This window comes from Dermacentor andersoni, chromosome 1 (genome assembly GCF_023375885.2).
Source record: "Dermacentor andersoni chromosome 1, qqDerAnde1_hic_scaffold, whole genome shotgun sequence".
Lineage (NCBI taxonomy): Eukaryota > Metazoa > Arthropoda > Arachnida > Ixodida > Ixodidae > Dermacentor > Dermacentor andersoni.
In genome coordinates, this window is record NC_092814.1 from 259,411,035 (window position 1) to 259,432,901 (window position 21,867).

General features: G+C 46.1%; 1 protein-coding gene across 3 annotated transcripts in view; it reads left to right on the plus strand.

Moving 5' to 3' along the window:
- Nucleotides 1–18,943, plus strand: part of LOC126547836 (RAB11-binding protein RELCH homolog) — a 223,897-nt gene extending 204,954 nt beyond the window's left edge. For 2 of the 3 annotated variants that reach the window (XM_050195847.2, XM_055063701.1), the window contains one exon: nt 16,881–18,943. The gene's annotated coding sequence lies outside the window, so the exon portion shown is untranslated. Of the gene's footprint in view, nt 1–4,996; nt 5,111–16,880 lie in introns of all 3 variants that reach the window. The other variant, XR_008609355.1, reaches the window with a different exon arrangement.
- Nucleotides 18,944–21,867: the final 2,924 nt, after the last annotated feature.

Sequence of the window (21,867 nt, forward strand, 5' to 3'; positions counted from 1 at the left end):
ACGTGAAACATTCCATTGGCATGGAAAGAGGCGATTGTAGTCCCTGTCTTGAAACAAGGTAAAGATCCGTCCTCTGTGGCAAGCTACCGGCCCATAGCACTCACAAGTTGTCTATGTAAACTCTTTGAAAGAATGATTAATGGCAGGCTCTTACACTTCCTTGAATCAAACAAGCTCCTTGACCCATATCAGTGTGGTTTTAGAGAATGCCGATCGACTACAGACCACCTCGTTCACATCGAAGCATATATTCGCGATGCTTTCATACACAAACAGTTCTTTCTTTCTGTATTCTTAGACATGGAAAAGGTTTACGACACCACGTGGCGGTATGGAATTCTACGTGACTTATCAGAATTGGGCATCCGCAGAAAAATGCTTAATGTAATCGAAAACTATTTATCAAATCGCACATTCCGTGTCAGAATTGGTAATGTTCTCTCCAGACCATTTCTACAGGAAACTGGGGTACCGCAGGGTGGCGTGCTTAGCTGCACACTTTTTGTCATAAAAATGAATTCCTTGCGCTCATCAATACCGCGTAGTATATTTTATTCAGTATATGTTGATGACGTTCAAATTGGATTTAAGTCATGTAATCTCGCTATCTGCGAGCGACAAGTACAGCTTTGTTTAAACAAGGTGTCTAAGTGCGCTGATGAAAATGGCTTTACGCTTAATGTCAGCAAGAGTACCTGTCTTCTTTTCACTCAAAAAAGAGGTCTCATAGCAAATCCTGAAGTTGAACTTCAGGGACAGCACATACCTGTGAGCACAGAACACAAATTTTTAGGCGTTATCTTAGACACGAAATTAACCTTTATTTCACACCTAAAGTACCTCAGAAACAAATGCCTAAAAACCATGAACATTCTGAAAATTTTGTCACACACAACGTGGGGTAGTGATAAGAAATGCATCATGAACCTTTACAAGAGCCTCATTCGAACACGCTTAGATTATGGGGCAATAATTTATCATTCGGCTAGCCCTAGTGCATTGAGGATGCTGGATCCTGTCCATCACCAAGGTATCCGCCTGGCGACCGGTGCCTTCAGGACAAGTCCTGTGGAGAGTCTTTACGTTGAAGCTAATGAGTGGTCGCTTCATCTTCAGAGGTCGTACTCAAGTTTTATGTATTTTCTGAAGGTAAATGCAAACCGTGAACATCCCTCTTACCCAAGTGTAAACAACATGACATCTGCAACTTTATTTAATAATCGACCGGCAGTTAGAGAACCCTTCTCACTGCGTGTATGGAAACTCGGTCAAGAAATGGATGTTCCACTTTTTGAAAATCCCCTTATGGCTCCTGTCATGCTATGTCCGCCGTGGCAATGGCAGCTCATTGAGTGTGATACTTCGTTCATTGAAATAACGAAGAACGCTCCCCAGGTACACATTGAAATGCACTTTCTTGAACTTCAGTCGAAGTACTCTGGCCAAGAATTTTACACAGATGCCTCAAAGTCGCATGCCAGGGTTTCATATGCAGCTGTCGGCCCATCATTTTCAGAATATGACGTCCTGCACCCGGAAACAAGCATATTTACTGCTGAGGCATATGCTGTACTGACAGCTGTTAAACATATCAAGAAAAGGAAATTGCAAAAGGCCATTATATTCACAGACTCCCTTAGTGTCGTAAAATCTCTAATGTCACTCCAGAAACGCAACAATCCTGTACTCAATGAGCTATATTCGCTCCTGTGCACAGCATATACATCTAATCAGCACATCATAGTATGTTGGGTACCTGGGCACAGAGGCATTAAGGGCAACATGCTTGCAGATGAAATTTCCACTTCCATTGCAACAAAAGCTGGCAACTGTTCCGTAGGTATCCCTGCCTCAGACTTAAAGCCTTTTTTGCGCAAAAAACTTTTGAAGGCATTGGCAACACAAGTGGGACACCGAATCCTCGAATAAACTCCATTTGATCGAGCCACAATTAGGAAATTTGCCACTGATAACGAAAATAAGGCGAATCGATGTCATTTTCTGCCGCCTTAGGATAGGTCATACGTATGGCACGCACTCTTATCTCTTGACCGGTAGCGAACCTCCCATATGCTGTAGATGTGGCCAGATACTAACCGTCCTCCATGTCTTGCTGGAGTGTAGAGAAATGGAAATTGAAAGGAAAAAACACTTCCCTCTAGCCTACCGACAGAACATTCCTTTTCATCCTGCAATGTTGCTTGGTGCTGAGCCATTTTTTCACAGAAAGTCAGTTTTTAACTTTCTGCAAGATGTTAATTCATTGCAAGTTATAGGCCGAAGAGATTTGTAGCACAGCATTTTACTAGACGCTGCTGCTGCGATAGTTGCATTTTGTAGAGCACGTGCCTACAGGCCCTTGCATTTAAGGGCCTCTTGAGGCAATAGTGCTATTGGCATTTACATATTTTATTCCCTCCTTCCATCAGAACATATCTTTTAAATTCATAGTACATCTGAAAATTGTGACAATTTTAATATATATATATATATATATATATATATATATATATATATATATATATATATATATATATATATTTATTGTTTTTAGGCCCCTATACAGCCAGGTTCCATTGTTATAGCCAACCACGACGCCATTGATCATTATTTGCATCACTGACTCCATTAAAACATTGCTTGGCGCTCTTTGGCCATGAGTGGCCCTTGCGCCATAAAACCCCACATATCATCATTTTTCCTTCTGAAGCTAATGGCACATGCAATCTGGAACAAGTTTACCGAGGTCTTCACCTGCTTCGGCTTTTCGGTAGAGCTGTTCACGGACAATGTGTCCTATTTATGGCCATTGTGTTTGTGGATGTAAATCTGCCTTTGGCATTAAGAGCCACTAGATAACCCTGTACCACCAACAGGCTGACCCGACAGAGTAGATTAACCAGTACCTCAAGCCCTTGGGTGCAGCCTTTCAAGCAACACGGGAATCAGAATGCCTGCCTTAACAAGATAGGTTTCTCCTAGCGATCTTCAGTGAACTGTGACAGGGTACATGCCTGCGTTCCTCAACTCTGCGAGAGAGCTGCCAAACTTCACGGACCCTGTTCTGCAGATGGGCAGTAGAGAAGGTGCCATGATAGCCAGCCTTTCTGACTACGTGGCAGAACTGCACTCATGGATGAATGCAGGCTTTGACCTGGGCCATTCCAACCTCGCAAAAAGCGTGAGCTAGACAGAAAGCTCAGCGCAGCTGGTCACACAGGGACATGCGCTACGATGTGGGTGAGCTTGTCCTCATATGTAACCATGGTTTGAATGATGCTGCCAAAGGCATCTCTGTCTCCCTCTTGGTCAAGTTAATGGGCCTGTACCGAGCTGACACCAAAATGTCCCTTTTGGCATATAAGCTGGCTGACTCTCAAGCGAGATCACTTCGCAGTCCAGTTCATGTCTCAAACCTCTCTCGTTGCAAGAAGCAACGACTGGGGAAATGAGGACACGGATAAGCTGCAAGGACACTGGCAGAAGGCGGGCAACCATCCAAGTCACTGCAAAGCTTGCAGAAACACACCTATGTTGAATTCCAATGGCGGAGTCGGAGCAGCCGACGGACTCCGCGAGCGAGCACTCGACTCTGGCGTAGAGCAACGCCTACTAATCCGCGAGTGGAGCACAGCCTGCGCCACCGGAGCAAGGCGGAAGTGGAACTTCTATCACTGAGTTACCCAGGATACCTTGCATGTTGTCATTTCCTTCCGCTGTTTGCTGCCAGCACCGGTCACTTGTCTCTTCAGCGCCGTTCACCTGTCGCTTTTTTAAAAGTGTGGAATGGATATCTCGCCAAGCGTGCAGCAGCTTTTGCTTCCTCACGAGTCGTGACCGGTGGCGCCTCCCAGCAGACAAACGTAGTAAAGGAAATACGTCACGCAGAGTTCCGGTCCACTCCGCCAATTTTGGCGGAGCATCTTTTTCTGCTCCACAGAGTGACTCCCGCTCTGAATCCACTCCGACTCTCTCATTGGAACACCTTACTCCCACCCTCACTCTGTCATTTTAACAAACTTGCTCCGAAACGAGCGAAAAACTTGCTCCGACTCCGTCATTGGAATCCAACACTAGTCAGCTTTCTCTCATTAACAGGGAGCTGGACTCCATGTTTTATTGTGCTGATGAACAGAGAGATGCAGCTATGGTGTGAGATCACACAATTAAGCAGTGACAGGCCCTTTTGAAATCGAAATTATAATTTTGATTTAAATGTGACGGTTAACATTTAGGTGAAGGGCAAAAGGGGACATTGCCTGACTGGGTCTTCTCCCTCGTAGAACTGTAAACTGTGCATTGTACTTGAACACATAGCAGCAAATGTCTTGCATTTCAAGGGCACATGTACATTTATAACATAAAACAAGGCCTAACATATCCTCTATTTGTTGCCTAGGCCTAAGCCTAGTAGGCACTCCTTTCAGGCCAGGAAGCTAGCGGGCGTCAGCCTGCTGTCAATGGGTGGCAGGACCCCTTAGTGTTGTGGTGTGCTTTCAGGGCATTTCGACTAGGTGGGTACCTATTCTTGGCAAGCCGACTAGGCCGATTGGGTTTTCTGTGTTCATCTCCATCTACGACCTGTCTTCTCCCTGCACCTGGTTTCATTGTGCTATCTGCCTTTTGCTGACCAAGAGGCCTTCTCTCCTTGGTCCTACATGCCATGGCTGTCTCCTGTGGCATCTCCTACCGCAGACCACTAGTGCAGGCCTTGCCTCTGGCTTCTTTGGCTGCCGCCCGCTGCAGCCTGTCTGCCCAATGCAACTGTAGCCTTTGGTCGGGCACTTCCACTTGGTCACCGCTGCTGACCTGACTGTCAGTCATCTCGGCCAGCCCTTTCCTGTCAGCATGCAAACTGGGGAGCCCTGTGACATCAGCAGTGGGCTGCTGCTTCCAAATGGCAACCACACCTTTATTAATTCCAGGCAGCTCACCCTTCCTGTACGGCAGAATTATGCCCATAACGCTGCCCCCGTGACCTGTCTTGTCCTTCCAGGGCTGCCAACCCTTCCTCCTGGTTAAATATCAAGGCTGGCCCCCGGACTTGGATCAAGCAAAGTGACATCTTCACCTTGTGAACCACCGCCCCAGCACTACTTTCATGTCAAAAGTTGAGTCCCCTGCATGAGCACACATTATCAGGATGCGCCTTCTCCCCCCAAGCTCTGTACTGCTTAACACTTCCTCACCACAGTAGATGCTCCACAGGTTCTCTAAAGGTTGGTTGCGGGACCTTTGCTCCCACAACTTCTTGTGCTTGTTGGGCTGCTACCCAGTTAGCTGAATATGATATGACTGCACGTAGTATTCAATCGACCCTGTGTTGAGTGTCTGCCTGCAAGCTGTGACTGTCACATTGTGCTGCATCTTCGATTAATAAGCCCACATTTGTTGGTGACCCGGCTTTGCAGTACCGACAAAACCATCATAGCATCCTTTGTACACTGTGGTGTGCAGGAGCATAGTACCATTTTCTCACACTCGCTGGGTGAGCCTCGCGCAAGCCCATCTCCAATGCACGGACGCTGAGAGTAATACTCAGCAAGAGGCAATACTCTGGGTGTCTACCAACTGGGAAAACCGGCAATTCTCTGGGATTTTGAACAGTCTGGAAATACTGAGGGAAAACTTGGGGAATTCGTGCTTCTATCAGGGAAAATTAGCCGTAACTTTATTGAAAGGGAACGAATGTCGCGCTAATGCTAGCTCAAGTGACAGAGCGGAATCCTAACGAATTGTCATTGATGCCATGTCGTCGGCTGGAGGAGTTGCCAGTGTACAGTGAACGACCGATTTTCCGGGCACCCGATTTTGGGGAAATGCCCGATAATTCGGATGGCTTTGCGGCACCACCACGTAAGCCATAGAGTCAATGTATAAGAACGTATGAAATTTTGGATGCAAGAACCCTTTGTCGGCCGATTTTACAGACATTTTGCCGTGACGGCATGTCCGAAGCGGCATTAATCAAAACTACCTCAGCCTCCATTTTGATTATTTTGCCGCCTTGAACCCGCGCTCTCGCATCCATATTCGCTGGCAGCCGTAGCAACCACCGCTACAACGCTAGACCAAGCTACTTCGACGTTTGCTACTGTTAGCAATGGTGCCGACTCAGCCTTTGTAATCCTCGCCAATGGCTTCCAAGCTAGGAAAGCATGGCACATTGTGGTGAAGCTTAACAAGTGTGGGAAAGGGCAATTGTCATGGGACCCAGTATGTATTCCTTAATTATACACGCGTGCACCCGCCATCTCCTGTCGCCATACGAGCACCGATATGCCTAGTAAGTGCACTGGCAGGCCTTTAGAGCTTTTTCGGTTTGAGCCCTTAAGGACGGTAAAAGACATGCATTCATTTTTTCGGACTGCCCGATTTTTCGGATGTTTTCATGCCCTCTAGGGCGCCTGAAAAATAGCATGTTGACTGTACAACGGACCAAGAGGATGCTTCAAATGGTCGGTGGGTCGAACGCGCGGTGGAAGGAGGACGAGAACTAAAAGGACCGACACATTGAGGAATGAATGGAAAAGGAAGTGTGCCGCCACTTCTTTGAAGAAGCTTGAGCTCAAAACACGAAGTGTTGGCTGACACCGAGATGCAGGTGCCCCTTATTCAAACCAAAATGAACTCTTTAAAGCAGTGAAACGAAACACTGAGGTGTTGTGCACAGGCTGAGAATATGTCAGGTCAGTTGAGGTTGACTGTCCAGCTGCTGAGAGAGAGACTCACTTGTGGCAAAGCTCAAGCCTCATACCATTGAGCTTGCTATCAGTTGATAGAAATAGCTCATATTCGAAAATATTTGTTTCTGTATGCATCTCTTTTTTATTCGTATTTAAAATGTTCGACTCAATTTGCAATAGGTTTTACTATTTTTTTCAAAGATATCTTATTAGCTGTGCATTTTACTAACCCCTCCCTTTTGTTTTCTTTTTGAATAAAATAAACGCTGCTCCTTACTGTTCAAACTGGATTAAGTAGTATTTTTATTTTTTAACATGCTTACTAGAGAGTGGCAGCATCGGGTGACATGGTGTCAGCCTGTCTTGACACAGAACAAAGTTCTGTGCCACTCAGGAAATTTTGCAAAGGCACTCAGGGAAATCCTGGGAAACTCAGGGAATTTCAACATGTCAACTTGGTAGACACCCTAAATGCTAATATTAGTTTGATATATCAGGTAATTCAATATACTCAAATTAGCCTATGCATGTTTCCATATTGTTAAGGGTGCAGACACGCAAGAAAGACGCCACATTTTCCTGACCCACATGCGCGTTCATGAGTTGTGAGAGAAGAAAGTGGGGACTGTGCCTAGGTTCTACAGATGTGGACACATTTTTGCCCCTTTGTTTCAGCTGAGCTACACTACGCGACCGTGGTTAAAGACTAGGTGTAGCATTCACAGCACCGCGCTCATTATTGAGAGGTCCGTAGTTCAAATGCTTGTATGACCAGGTTTTTCTTTTTTCCTTTCTTTATTTTTGAATCAGCATTATTATATCATTTCCCTCTCTCACTTCTGCAGTACATTTGAACCTGGCAATAACGATATCAGCGGGGATTGCAAAAAAAATTTGCTGTCGCGAGAATGTCGTTGTTGTGAAATGAGACAGCACAGATAGGTAATGCATCGTAGAACAAAACTTTACTGTCAAAATTCCGTTAGCCTACATTGGCAAGCTTTGCTCTAGGATATAGAACCACATTGCCGACAGTACAAAGTGTGCTGCATACGGTCGATCAGCAGTGGCAGCACTGCTGTGGAGCAGTATTCTCGGTAAATTGCTTTTGTAGATACAATCACTTTTGTGAGATTTTGCGTAACTCGGTACAGGATGCAGAGCAACAACGCTCCATCCATGCAGCAGCATTTCTCCAGCGCACACTGTCACCCATACACTCTTAAACAAATGTACACCCTTTTGAGTGTATATTTGCCGCACAACAATAATCGTCATCTGTCTTGCTTGCGTTTCCTTTCTTGAAAACGCTGCACTGACTTTCCTGTAGAGAATACTCTGTCGTGCTGATAATGCGCATGCCGTTCGCAACTTTGAAGTACCGGGCTCGCAGTGTTAAAGAAAGGAAATGCGGATGACGATTATTGTTGTATGGCAAGATATGACCCCAAGGGTGTAATTTTGTTTTAGGGTGTAGGCGCCGACACATCTGGTGCCGAGTGCGAAAGTGATTGTATCTCGTATACCTGAAGGCAATCAATCGAGATTACGGCCCTTTCGGGCAAATCTACGCCCTGTGCTGAATTCGCACGCAATGCCTGTCGGGTGGCACCAAAACCAGCGTTCTTGAAGCAAGGGATATGCATATTCCCCGATCACTCAATCAAAGCTCGCTGCTTGGCACTCCATGCTGCAACCGCTACCTCAAGCTCCATAAACAATTCCACGTCAGTGGGATGTGGATTTCCTTGTTTTTGCTGCATTTTTCTCACTGAGGCGCACATTACGCACTGCACATAGGTGTACAAAAATTGTCGTCACATACCGGTAGCAATACGAGTTCCGCTTCAAACGGGTTATCAGCAAACAAGATGGCGGCCACGACTTGTTTCAGCGCACGCAATTGCTTCTGGCGCTTGATCGCCTTTGCAAACAAAAATGTCGGCGCCCATGCAAGTGTAATGTGGTGGTATTTTGTTGATGTGGGATTGTAGTACAACGAGCGACATTTCGTTGTCGAGAGGTACAAAATGCATTGAATCCTATGGGCCTTCACCAGGGATACGAAAAATATTTCGTTGTCGCGGGATTTCGTTATTGCAGGTTTCGACTGTACTTGCTTTTTACCCATGCTTCACCACCAAGCTTGACACTGAGGGTTCCTGCCAAGGGAAGCATAGCGACTCGGTGTGAACTGCAGGGGTGGGAGATTAGGTAGATGCCACTTTAGCGGCCGCAGACCAATGAATAATGACACATTGTTACTGCGATGTTGTTTTGTATGCTTCCCCACCACGGACTATGTATCGGCTGATGTGAACCCGTTTGGACAAAAGTGCTGGCTATCGCATAGTGCACATTGTCATAGGCTAGGGATGAATGTACCAAATCATTACTCCTCCGTATTACTGAGGCATAGTCCCGAAATTTCTCTCTTGCACTTCATACATGCACAGAAGCGTCGGGCAAAGGCAGCACAGCTCTCGTGTGTCTGCGCCATTGACAAAACAGAAATATGCCTATAATGAGACGAGCATTTGTGATTTATTTATTACATATGCATTTCTTATCTTCAATATAGAAAAGAGGCATGGAAATAATAAATTTGTTTAGGACAAAACTACACATAGTAGGTGATATGTCGTCAGAAGATGACAACGATGAAGTGCGCGTGCGAAGGTGCTGGCGGCTTTTGGCACGAGCGCACCTCATGGAACGAACACCTCGCCAGTGCTGGCTCCTATGCCGGAAGTAGTGTCTGCTACTATGTCCTTGACTTAATAAATCGTCGGCAGTCAACCACAGCTGTACCGACGTAACAATTGGCAACGAGGAAGACTCTGGACTCACCGGCACTTCACCGATGCCAAGGATCAACATGGCTCACCTGACTTTGGTCGGCTACCCGAGTTCAGTGGCAGGTCCCGCTCCTGGAGATCCTGGTATGGGAAGCTTCAATTCTGTTTTGAAGCTAACAACATTACGGATGCTTCCAAGAAATGTTCTCATCTGTTAATGTGCGGGGAACAGACTTGCGACGTTGTGTGCGCTCTCGTACATCCCAAGCAGCCCAGCCAAGGGAATTACGAGGAAATAGTTGAGATGCTCACTGCACATTTTGATCCACAACCTTCTGAAGTCTTCAGCAGGGCACGCTTCCAACAATGTGAGCAACCGCACGGCAAAACATTCGGTGATTACGTGACAGCACTGAAGAAACTAGCAGCTGATAGTAATTTTGGAACCAGTGCAGACACGGCTGTGAATCCATCAACGCTGCCTCTTGACGTAATGTTGCGTGACCATTTTGTTTGTGGTCTCCGGAACGAGCAGGTCCAGCAACGGTTGTTCGCAGAAAAGGACTTGATATTTAAGAAACCGTTTGACTTTGCACTGCGAGCTGAAAATGCCGTCGAAGATCAGAAAAACGTGAAGGCAGAATTTAAGGGCATTCACAAAGCCAGCACAAGCATCTACAATAAAGGAAAGCAAGGTAGCTCCAGTATTACATATACCCAAAAGAAGAATCAGCTCTGTTGGCGTTGTGACGCGCAACATAGTCCGGACGCTTGCAAGTTTCAGACAGTTTCCTGCAACTACTGCAAGAAACACGGACAAATCGAAAAAGCGTGCATAAAAAAGCGGCAACAGACAAGAACCAAGAGGAGTAACAATATTGAATCCATGACAAGGAACTTCGACAACAGCCTCGGCACCAGACGTGGCACTTTACGAACTGAACTCCTTAGGCGATGCGACCTGCACGCAGAAGGTCATGATGCAGCTATGCATACATGGCAAGTCCTTGGATCTTGAGGTCGACTCAGGTCACGGAGTAAGACATATAGGAGGTGAAACTCCCGTCAGCGCGAGCGAGCGCGGGCGACCAGATAAAGTCACAATTGTTGCATGCGCCGACGCTACCCTATGCAGTGGCGGCACCATGCGGCGCGTCGTAGAAGCCGCAGCGGGAAAAAAAAAAGCAGCGCCCGGCAGGCGGCTCGGCGGCAAAAAAAAAAAAAAAAGTTCCGGCGCTCACTCCGGCGGCGCCCGCTCAAAGCAGACGACAAGCAGACGACGCGGGTGTTTGCTTCAGCGGGCACGCCGTAATCGAACTGTGTAGGTGCGCGCACTCAAGAAAACTGTTTTGTTGTGTGCCCATCAAAAAAAGCAACACGTGTGGCAAACATCCGCTAATCTTCCTCTTATCGCCAAGCAGCTAGGGCAACTAGTTTTCGCGAATCTTAAAAAAAAGAAAAGGAACGGAAACACATGCGCGGCGGCATCCTTCCTACGCGCACCCCTGTGAGCACTAGAGCGAGAAACAAGCGGTCGCCCTTTGAGCGATTAGGAACGAGATAGCCATCAGTTTCGCAAGCGCAAAAAGCCGAAAACCGCCCGCCACGGAGCAAGATAGCCCTGGCTACAACCAGAAGCTACGTATCATCTTATAGCTGTCATGGAAAACGCGTTTTATTTTTTACTGTGCTCAAATGGCTGAAGCGTAGCAGCAGTTGCTCTTCGGGCTACAAGCGGTAAAGAAGCGCGCGAGAGTGCCCTCAGTAGAAGTCAGGCGCGCGCGGCCGAACGGGAGCAACACGCTCGACCGGTTGCCCTGGCAACCGAAACGGCGGTAATTTCTTCCCATGCCGCCAGGTGCCACCAGCATGAAAATATATCCGTGGGCTTGTGACCTTTTCTGGTCGCCGCAAACAGCGGAGTTTCCACTCCTAAATATTTCTTGCTCCGTGACTCAGGTGCAGCCTGCACTCTCATTGGCGAGGCCACGTTCAAAGCCACATGGACACATGACCCACCACGGCTTCAGACGAACAACATTCTCCTACACACATGGTCAGGTCAGCCTGTTCGAGTTCTCAGGTATGCAAGGGTGGAGAAGTAACGTTCAGGGACAAGGCGTTTACATTACCGCTTGTCATTGTCAAGGGAGCATGCTGTAACCTCCTCAGACAAAATTCGTTTCCTCATCTGGGTGTACAGATAAGAGGCGTCAATGACATATCAGACGATGAACTTGTTTCCAAGCTTCTGGACAAGTACCAGTCTGTGTTCGACGAGGACATCTCAGGACATGTTGGTCCTGCTGTACAAATCCAACTTGTGGAAGGAGCAACGCCAAAGTTTCTAAAAGCACGTCTGGTTCCCTTCGCACTACGGTTGGTTGTAGAGGTTGAATTGAATCGACTGCAAGATCAGGGCATAATTGAGCCTGTGCAGCATTCTGATTGGGCAACACCTCTCGTACTCGTTTGACAGAAGAATGGTTCGTTATGAATTTGTGGTCACTACCGTTGTACAGTGAATCAGGTACCGAAGAAGGCAGATTACCCACTTCTCACAACAGATGAGGTCCTCAGCCACTTGATGGGCGGCAAGGTTTTCAGCACCCTGGATTTAGCACAAGCTTACCAGCAACTTCACGTCACACCACAGACAGCAGAAATATTGACCCCGAACACGCTGAAAGGGCTTTACAAGGTCAAACGGTTGCCCTTTGGAATCTCTGCAGCACCAGACATTTTTCAACGGTTCATGGAGACTATGCTGTCTGGCATCACAGGCGTTTGTGCATACTTAGATGACGTGATCATCACTGGGAAGGACGTCGCGGAACACGCCGTCAGATTGGAAGAAGTCCTCAAGAGGCTGCACAAGTACAATCTGCGCCTAGGAAAAGACAAGTGCCGTTTTGCGGTGAGACAAGTTTCATTTCTAGGACACCAAATTGACGAAACACGAGTTCACACCAGCGAAGAGAAAGCTCGAGCTATCATTGAGGCTCCAGCACCAAACTGCAAGCAACCGCTGCAGTCATTTCTCGGAATGCTGGCTTTCTACGACAGATTCTTGAAGAACAGGGAAACAATTGCCAACTGTCTCTGCCAGCTCCTTCAGCAGGATGCCACGTGGAGATGGGAAACTCGACATCAAGAAGCATTTAATGAACTTAAGAAATTGCTTCTCAATTAGACAGTACTGGCACACTACGATGAACGGAAGGAGCTTCTTCTCTCATGCAACGCTTCACCATACGGCATAGGAGCTGTTCTGTCTCAATGTGATGACCAGAATAGAGAAGCACCGATAGCATTTGCATCCAGGACTCTTGGGCCGGCGGAATGAAACTATGCACAATTGAACAGAGAAGGCCTTGCTGTAGTGTTTGCAGCTCATAAGTTGCACAAATATATTGCGGGCAGAAAGGTAACTTTCGTCACTGACCATCAGCCGCTGCTCGGCATACTGGGCCAGAAGAAACCAACGGCTCAAGTACTTTCACCACGAATGACCAGATGGTGCATCAAGTTATCTGCGTATGACTACAACGTTGTCTACAGGCATGGCAAGAGCCATCAAAACGCAGACACGTTGAGCCAATTGCCATTACCAGAATGCACCGATAAGCCATGGCCACCAGGCTATGTGCTATTGTTTGAAGCATTGTCAAGACCGCCGTTTACAGCCACTGAGATAGCATGTCTGACACAAGACAGTATCTCGCAAAGGCTATACAAGTCAGTACAGAATGGTACAGTGGAGAAACTCACTGGAGGTGACTTCACTGCTTACCAACAAAGAGCGACTGCACTGGCAGTTCATCATGACTGTCTCACGATTGGGTCACGGGTGATTATACCAAGCTCAGCATTACCTCACGTTTTGGAACTTCTACATGCTACTCACCGAGGAATGGTAGCCATAAAGAAGTGTGCAAGATGCTACGTCTGGTGGCCCGGAATCGACATGCTTATCGAAGAAACGGTTCGACAGTGCTGTGAATGCCAATTAATGCAGAAGGGTCCACCCAAAGTTCCTATTCCCACCTTGGACCAACCCCAGACACCGTGGAACACAGTGCACATTGCTTTCGCGGGGCCACTACACGGGCACACCTACTTAGTTGTGGACATGTACAAAAGGTGAGTGGAAGTCCGGCATGTGACATAAGCAACATCCGCAGCTGTCATCGATGTACTTCGAAGTCTCTTTGCTACTTTCGGCATTCCCCGAAAAGTCGTCTCCGACAATGGAAGAGCCTTTATTTCTAGTGAGCTAAAGTAGCCCTAAAGCGAGATAAAGCTTACAGTCCATCACATCAGCAACGTATCACCCTGCGACAAACGGCTAGGCAGAACGCTATGTGGCAGAACTGAAGAGAGCGCTTCTGATGGATACAAAGTAGTCCATACAGTGTCGATTGCGAGGTTCCTGTATCGGCAACATACGATAGTTCATACAGTTACAGGAATGACACCTGCGAGAGCAATGTTTGGACAAGAACTTTTGTGTCCCCTCGACCTACTCAAGCCAGAGACAGAAACACAGGTCCATGAACGCCAGGAGACACTGAAGCAATCACGTCGCTTCTCAGTAGGGGAAAAAGTGCTTACTCGTCAGTTTTTTAAAAAAGCCAGACTGGATTGAAGGTGAAATACTGCGCCGTGTAGGACCATGATCCTGGCTTATAAAGAGCGTCCTCGGAAAGGTTTAGTGTTACCTCAACCACATCAAAGAAACGAGTCAGACTAGGCAAGCAACCCAAACATCGACGGATTGGAGCATAGCAGATGAATTCGGACGTTATGCCAAAAGTAACAAGTTCTGCTATTCCTCTGGTACCGGACGTACTCGATAGAAAAGACACTTCCTCTCAACCATCGACCTCGACGTCACGAACAGCTAGAACGACGCAGCAACTGTGGCCACGAGAGGTTAGGCGGCCTCCAGACCGCTATGGAGACTTCGTCCAAGGGAGGAAGAACTGATATGTTGCCAGAAGACGACAACAATGAAGTGCGCGTGCGAAGCCGCTGGCAGCTTTTGGCACGAGCGTGCTTCATGGAACGAACGCCTCGCCAGTGCTGGCTGTTACGCCGGAAGTAGTGCCTGCTACTATGTCCTTGACTTAATGAATCATCGGCAGTCAACGACGGCTGTACCGACGTAACAGTAGGCATTATGTTGTTAGGCTTATAGCGCGTGAAAAAGACAAGGACGAAAGGGAGACGTGACACACACAGGCGCTGTCTTATCACGATGTCTCTATGTCTTACCAATAAGCCAATATCACTGCTTTACAGTAGGCATTAATTCTTACCTGTGGCTTAAGCTTTCTCAGCATCACTAAGAGTAGTGACTCGGTAGGACCTTACTTCGTTACACTTCCGATATGCTCCCGCTTGCTTCCAAGTATTCTCGCATGCATGCTCGAAAATAAAAATAAGTAAATAAACAAATAAATAAATAAAATAAATGCTGCATTTGTGGCATGCAAGTGTCTTTGTGGCACTGGCTGCAGAAGCACCTATTTCAGTATATCCTATGTCGAAACCCGCTGTGGTTGCTTTGTGGCTGTGCCGTTGGACTGCTAAGCACGAGGTCGTGGGATCGAATGTGGCCACATTTCGATGGGGGTGAAATGCGAAAACACTGCATACTTAGATTTAGGTGCACATTAAAGAACCCCAGGTGGTCCAAATTTCAGGAGTCCCCCACTACGGTGTACCTCATAATCAGGTCGTGGTTTTAGCACGTAAAACCCCATAATTTAATTTTATCCTATGTCCAGTTCGTTATGAGCGAATACTTTACATGAGTATATATCAGTAAGTTTTGCGTGTTTGGTATAGAGAACAGTTAATTTTATCTGGATTCATTATACGTACATTCGACTGTCAGTGCATTTCGTGAATGACTTTGTAAACTTATAGGAAATGCTGCGACCTATAGAACATTTCAGAGCAGCGTAAAGTATTTTTGTCTTTTGTAAAAGACAAAATTTGTTTCAATAAAGTTGATTTATCGCTCTGTAAATTAGGAATTTACAAGAGGAATTTAAATATTAGGACGTTTCATAACTTAAGTGAGAATAGCGGTTCAGTTTTGGCCGGCATAGCCGTTGCTGATCAATAGTGAACCCTGCATATAACACAGGTGCCTTTATTGGGCATGAATAGGTAAGCCAAGTGGTTTGCGGTGTGTGAGTAAACTTGTGGAGTAAGGCAATAGACAGCTTTCGCCTTGCTCCTCATGCCTGCAGTGCTACTGTCGACACCTACAGCTGACATGGTGCCGACATAGCTAACTTAAGCAAAAGCTCATAGCTAAAGAAGACACTTGCACGTTCCCCGCTAATGTTGCTACTTATACAGTAGAGCCTCCTCCATACGTTTTGGGGAAAAACGCACTAACCGGGAAAATGTACGATCCGAAAAAAAATTTGACAGTTTCAACTATTGTTGACATCTACCTAATGCGAAGCGTCGCGCGGATCATTGCGGCACGGCACGAGACACCGATGCACGTAGAGCTGGTGGTGCTCCGGCGGCCCGAGACGCATTTTGTTGTTTTCCTGTTGCATGTTTTAAGAGAGCAACGAGAAACCGTAACGAAATCGAGCTGGTGGGCGACGCCGGATGCCATCGAAGCGAAATGTGATGCCCACTTTGCGTCGCCGGAGATTTGCTGGTACGGGAATAAAACTGTGTGCGCCGTCATTTTCACATTAGACGGGCGGCTATATACCGTTCTCGATCGCGCGCACCTCGCACCTTCTCTTGTTCACGTGGGATCTAGCAGCCGGAAAATGTATACGGTCGCAGTTTGCAGCAGGGAACGGCGATGTGTTTCGGTTATCACCTATTGCAAGTGTGCTACGCTTCCGACGGCACCACGCGTTGTGAAAGAGATAGGCGAAGATATCGTAATAGAATTGGCGGTGATAGCTGTGAATTCCGCGTGCAACGATGCCGGAGAAGATTTTCTGGTACAGAAACGAGAAACTGAGTGCGCGTCGGCGTTTTCACGTGAGACGGGCGGAAGAATATTGCGGTGAAGCTGCCGCAGCGGGCAGCTATATGCTGTTCTCGATCGCGCATGCCTCACGCATATTATTGTTTACGTGAGATCTAGCGGCCGGAAAAGGTATCATACGATCGCAGTTTGGCCACGTACTGAACGTTGGTGCCGAAAAATCATGTTTTCCGGGAACGTGTGAATCGGTAAAAAATTTGCGTAATTCAGTTGGGTCATTTTTTTTTAGTTCTTGATTGCGAACGTTGGCGCCGGGAAAACGTACGTAATGGGAATGTGTCAACGAGGTTCTACTGTATATGTGTGTTGAACCTTATGAATAGCTAGCCCCAGTTTATCATTATGTGTTTGTCTATGCAGGTGAGCCCAAGCTGGAACTTTTAAACAGTCTACAATGTAAAAGGTACTGGAAGGACACCAGTCTGCATTGCATCTAGTCATGACCAGAGGAAAGATGTGCTTTATGTTTTTACATAATGCTATACAATGGACCCATTAGGATATGTTGGATGGGTCAAATGATATACAGTGTCGCATAAAACAGTAATCTTTGTTTTTAAGGCGGTTTCTGCCATGGATTTTATCTTTTATGCTGAAGAGAGATTTTGTACATACAATACTACATATTTTTGGATGGCTTTTATTGAAGAAAGGTCCTTTGAACTTGTGATTTTTTCATGATGTAAGTCCATAAGGACTCATTGTAAATACACTTGTGTAAACTGAAGTCTGTGGGGTCTAAGCCACAAGAATAAATTGCATATCTTACAAAGTGACTTATCCCATGGGCATTCAGTGTAAACTTCAATTTGTACAGTGTAGACCTTTATGTATTGTGAAAGTTGCAGTACTGCATTAACATTATCCTTTATCTTTGCAGTCATCATAAATGTCTTATGGAATACCCAATTATGAAACACATTACATTATGAGTGCAATACTGGAAAGCTACAGAAAGCTTTTACTCATATGTTGCTGGCTCATTAATGTGGTCATTGGTGCTGAGTGCCAAAATCACAACTGCAGTGTCCACCAAACACATGCACGAGTACATCTTGGAGCACTATCATTGTTCTGCATTACATTCACTACAGTTAAATGAGGATTTGATGCTATCTAGCTCTCTCCATTGGACATATATACTGTGGCTTCTGTAACTGAGAGAGAGAGAGAGAAAACATTATTAAATTAAAGGGGGGGTGAGGGTCTAGAGACTAGCCCCACCAGAGCTCCCCTTCCTGGGGCTTCTGTAAGGTTCACTACATTATTCTCTTTTATATTTGCATGTAGTATTTGGCCAATACACCATCCAGTGGAAATAAACACATTGCGTTGTAGGCAGTCTCAAGCAGTTTTGCTGTCTATTTTTAATCATTCTCTTTGGACATTGCTAAAATAGAACATCCAGAAGTGTTTGCAAGTGTGCACAGCAGCACATATGTAGTGTGGCCTAGGAAGTGTACCATAAATGAGGCCCTCCATATTTTCGTTAACGTATTAGCGGGTGCATAAGTTTGACATTGTTAGTCTGGTGAAATAAAGACACAAAAACTTAATTGCAGCTTAGAGAGAATAGAAATGGTCTTCGAACTCATTTTCCTTTTCTCATTCGTAAATTTTTGTTCTCTACTTCTGTATTTATGGCATTGTTTTATAATACTAAGCCTTCTGAGTATTTTTAATTTTTTCTTTTGATGAATACTGTGAGCCTTGCATATAGGCCTATACTGGAAGTGGATTACAAAGTGTACCATGAAAACAATAATGTAGGTTGAGTCTCTTTCCGTAAATAATTGTACGGAAACCATCAATGATGGCTGTCATTGGAAGTGAATAGCTGAATGCTTCTGGAAAGCTATTCACTTTATTAAAGGAATGATGCACTTCAAGGTGTGTATTTTTGTCAGTGAGGATATTTAGGTAGAGTGTTTTGTGTCACTGCTTAATTCTGTCGAGAACAGAGCTGTTAACCATTACATCTGTAGTGGCGCCAGAACCCTCATGCAGCCACCACAGAAGGAAAGGGGTGTGGGAAAAGAGGTGGGCTGACCTTCACGAGCGCAGCACCACATCATCTGACTATTTCCTTAACTTTGTCTAAACCTTCAGATGTCTCAAAGCTGTCACGTTACAGCACATGTCAGTGGACCCAGCTATTCCCTTACATGCACAGCTCTGTTCATGTTACGAAGGCATGTCTACAAGGCAGCGAAGTTCTACATTTGCACTGTTGCCTTTTGCCTTGTGGTACATTGCATTGTGAAGGTTTCAACCTCCACAACAGTCCTGGCTTAACCCCTTTAATACCCCCACCCCCCTTCAAAAGATAATTCCGAAAAAGCATACCAAGTTTCCCAATTTTTAAATGTAGCAATGAAGTTCTCTGTCATTCTGATTCTGAAAATATATAACTTGATTCTTGATTACGTGTTTTTTCGAATTTTTTCCGGACTTCTACCACCCTCTAGTGTTGAATATTGAACCCAAAGCCAATTACCAACTGTAACTCATCTTTTAGAGTGGGAGGAGTATAACACCAAGCTGAACAAGTGTGACTCGTCATTGGCGATAAGGCAGTGACGAGTGGACAATCTCTGGACAAAAAAGAAATAGTCAATAGTTCCGGTATTTGATTATTAAACAATTTCCTGCAAGTTCGGTGAGGACAAAATGCGAGAACACCCATGTACTTAGATTTAGGTGCATGTTAAAGAACCCCAAGTAGTTTAAATTATTCCGGAGTCCCTCACTATGGCATGCCTCGTCATCAGAGCATAGTTTTGGCATGTAAAACCCCATAATTTGATTTTTTTTAAATTTCATGTCGTAAGGCGTGCAAACGTTGGGTGCGGCTGATTGCAATATAATTTGTCCAGACCCCACCACTCTCCTTTAGGTTAAATATGGCAATCTAGTTTTTTTGTTTTGAAATATGATTAGGCGGTCCAAAGAAACTGGGCACGTTGCAAGAAGCGCAAGCTGAAATTTATTACAGTGGGAACTGCCCGTATGGCGTATCCCACGCGTCTTCCGCTACAGCGCGTCGCAGTAAGGCACGAAAGACAATCCTCCTTACTCAAGCAGGAATATGTAATAAAGAAAAGCATTACTTGTGTTGGCAACATATTCAAAAAAGTTTGGCCTCAGCTGTTGTGTTGAATTTCCCAGCGTGGCAGCCGAGAGTGCCCGCTTTCAAAAGTGTGTATGTTGGGGGGGGGGGGAGATGGGTTGCCCCCCCCCCCCCCCCCCAGTAAATATGCCTATGTGTATGACTGCGCGCAGGCTGTTTGGGCAAGTGTCTTGATTGGTAACATTTTTGTGGTAGCAAATTGTAAGCAGTTTAGTGCTTTAGCTCAGGCGTATACTTAGGTAGCCCATTTGTCAGAAGAATCCGGACCGTACTGTGGCATTTTAACTCCGCTAGTTGTGCGAGTAGAGGGCAGCAACGGTTCGAATCGCTTTGGCTTTCGGTCATTCTTCCGGATCGAAATTTTTAATTGCAATTAAGAATCGTTGCTGTAACATGGGGCGCTATAACGTAAAGCTATTTCAAACTTTTGTATTCCAATTCTGCAATCAGCCCCACACAATTGGTAAAAAAAATTTCGGACCACCTCCACTTTACCTGTCTATCACGCGATGTCGCGAAAACTCCCCATTCGATATGATATGTGCAACTGATTGCATGATTAGACCAAGCAAAAGAAAAATATTTATGATTAGAAATCTTTTTTTTTTTGCTATTAGCCCTCTGCTATTGGTCAAGATTTTTCTGGCTATGCTCACTTCACCTGTATGTCACGCGACGTCATACAAGTTCGAAAACTCACCGCGTCAAAGTGACACGGATGCGTTAAAGGCGCATTAATATGCCGAACAAAACCATTTTTTCTGAATAGCTGGGCAGTGCCCAGTTCCGAAAGGAATAGATGATGGCTGCCCACTGATCGCTCTGGCACTGACAAGTCAGAGCTGCCGGGGAGCATTGATTTATTTGCGTATAACACAAATTTTCGCGTGGCAGTATAACGTTATCGAACCCTTTATAGCGCATTGCTCTGCCGACTCTTCTTTGCGGAGGATTCATTTTAGTGGCATTTTTAACTTTCCATTGCATGCCACCGCGATTTTCGACAGCAACCACAAGCTAAGTAAGGGGAAGTGAACCAATCACAGACGCCGGCACCGCACCTCTCATCTGGTTATCTGATTTCACTGTGCTTTCTCGGCCCCACCGAATCCCTCTCCTCTTGAGTGTGCTCCTCGCCTTGTGTCAGCCAATTATATGAGAAAAAGTGCTCAATGTAGGCTGTGCTGTTTGCTTTGAAAGCAGAGTGAGCTCCTTTAAATGAGCACTGTGTTTGGTTGGGATTTTGAAACAACGCATGGGTTACCATCCAATGTTTACGTCGGTGGTATGTAAATTTTATGGTGACTCGGGAGCTCCAAAGGGCATTGTGCACATTTGACACGGTGCGGTCCAAACGAGTTCCTCGCATCTCTTTTCTCCTCTGCCACGCTCCTTCCATGTATTGGCTTCGAGCTCCACCACTGGAAAAGCTGGCGCCACCGTCGGCGTGACGTGCTATTAGGGATCACGTGGACATAGCGGCCGCGTCGGCTGCTTCGGGAGCGCCGAAGCAAGCTGAAAACGTTAGTTTAAATTCCCTCGTACGCTGCGGTCCTCATTTAGTGGCGAGATTTTCCCGCTTCGATTGTCTCCTTTACAACGCTTGAAAGTATTACAATAAGTAGTGGCTGCCTTTGAAGGCGCGCAACATGCTAGGCTACTGCTCGGTGCCGCAGTGCCGGACGTACGCAACGGAGCCGGTGTCAGCCTTATTCGCACGTAGCCGCAGGACAACGGTGAAGCTTGGCTCGCGAAACTTAGAACCGGCAGACAGCTATCGGCTACAACTCGGGTATGAAGCAAGCACAGACGCGAGGAAGATTTCTGCTACGGCGCCGGGTCTGCGATGTTCGGAAAACGCGCACTGAGACGCTCGCCCGAGTCCGCTGCCCGACTAATGTCATGACGGTTCGGTCTATGAACTTGTCGATGCTATAGATACTGGCAAGTTCACTGGAGTGGAAAGGGAGCGGTAAGAAGCACATTAAAAAAAAAAGCATGGCATATGGTAATGTTTGTGTTATGAATTAATGCAATGGATTACAAAAAAGAGGCAGCGGGAAATCGCACGCTGAGAACTACGATAAACACACAGTGCGACGCAACTCGAGAAATAATATTGAAACGTCCAAGAATTCAGAAGAAAAAAAAAGATTCAATCGTCGCGAAGACACGTACATCACAGTCCTCGTAGGCGTCGAAGTCTCTACGATGAAA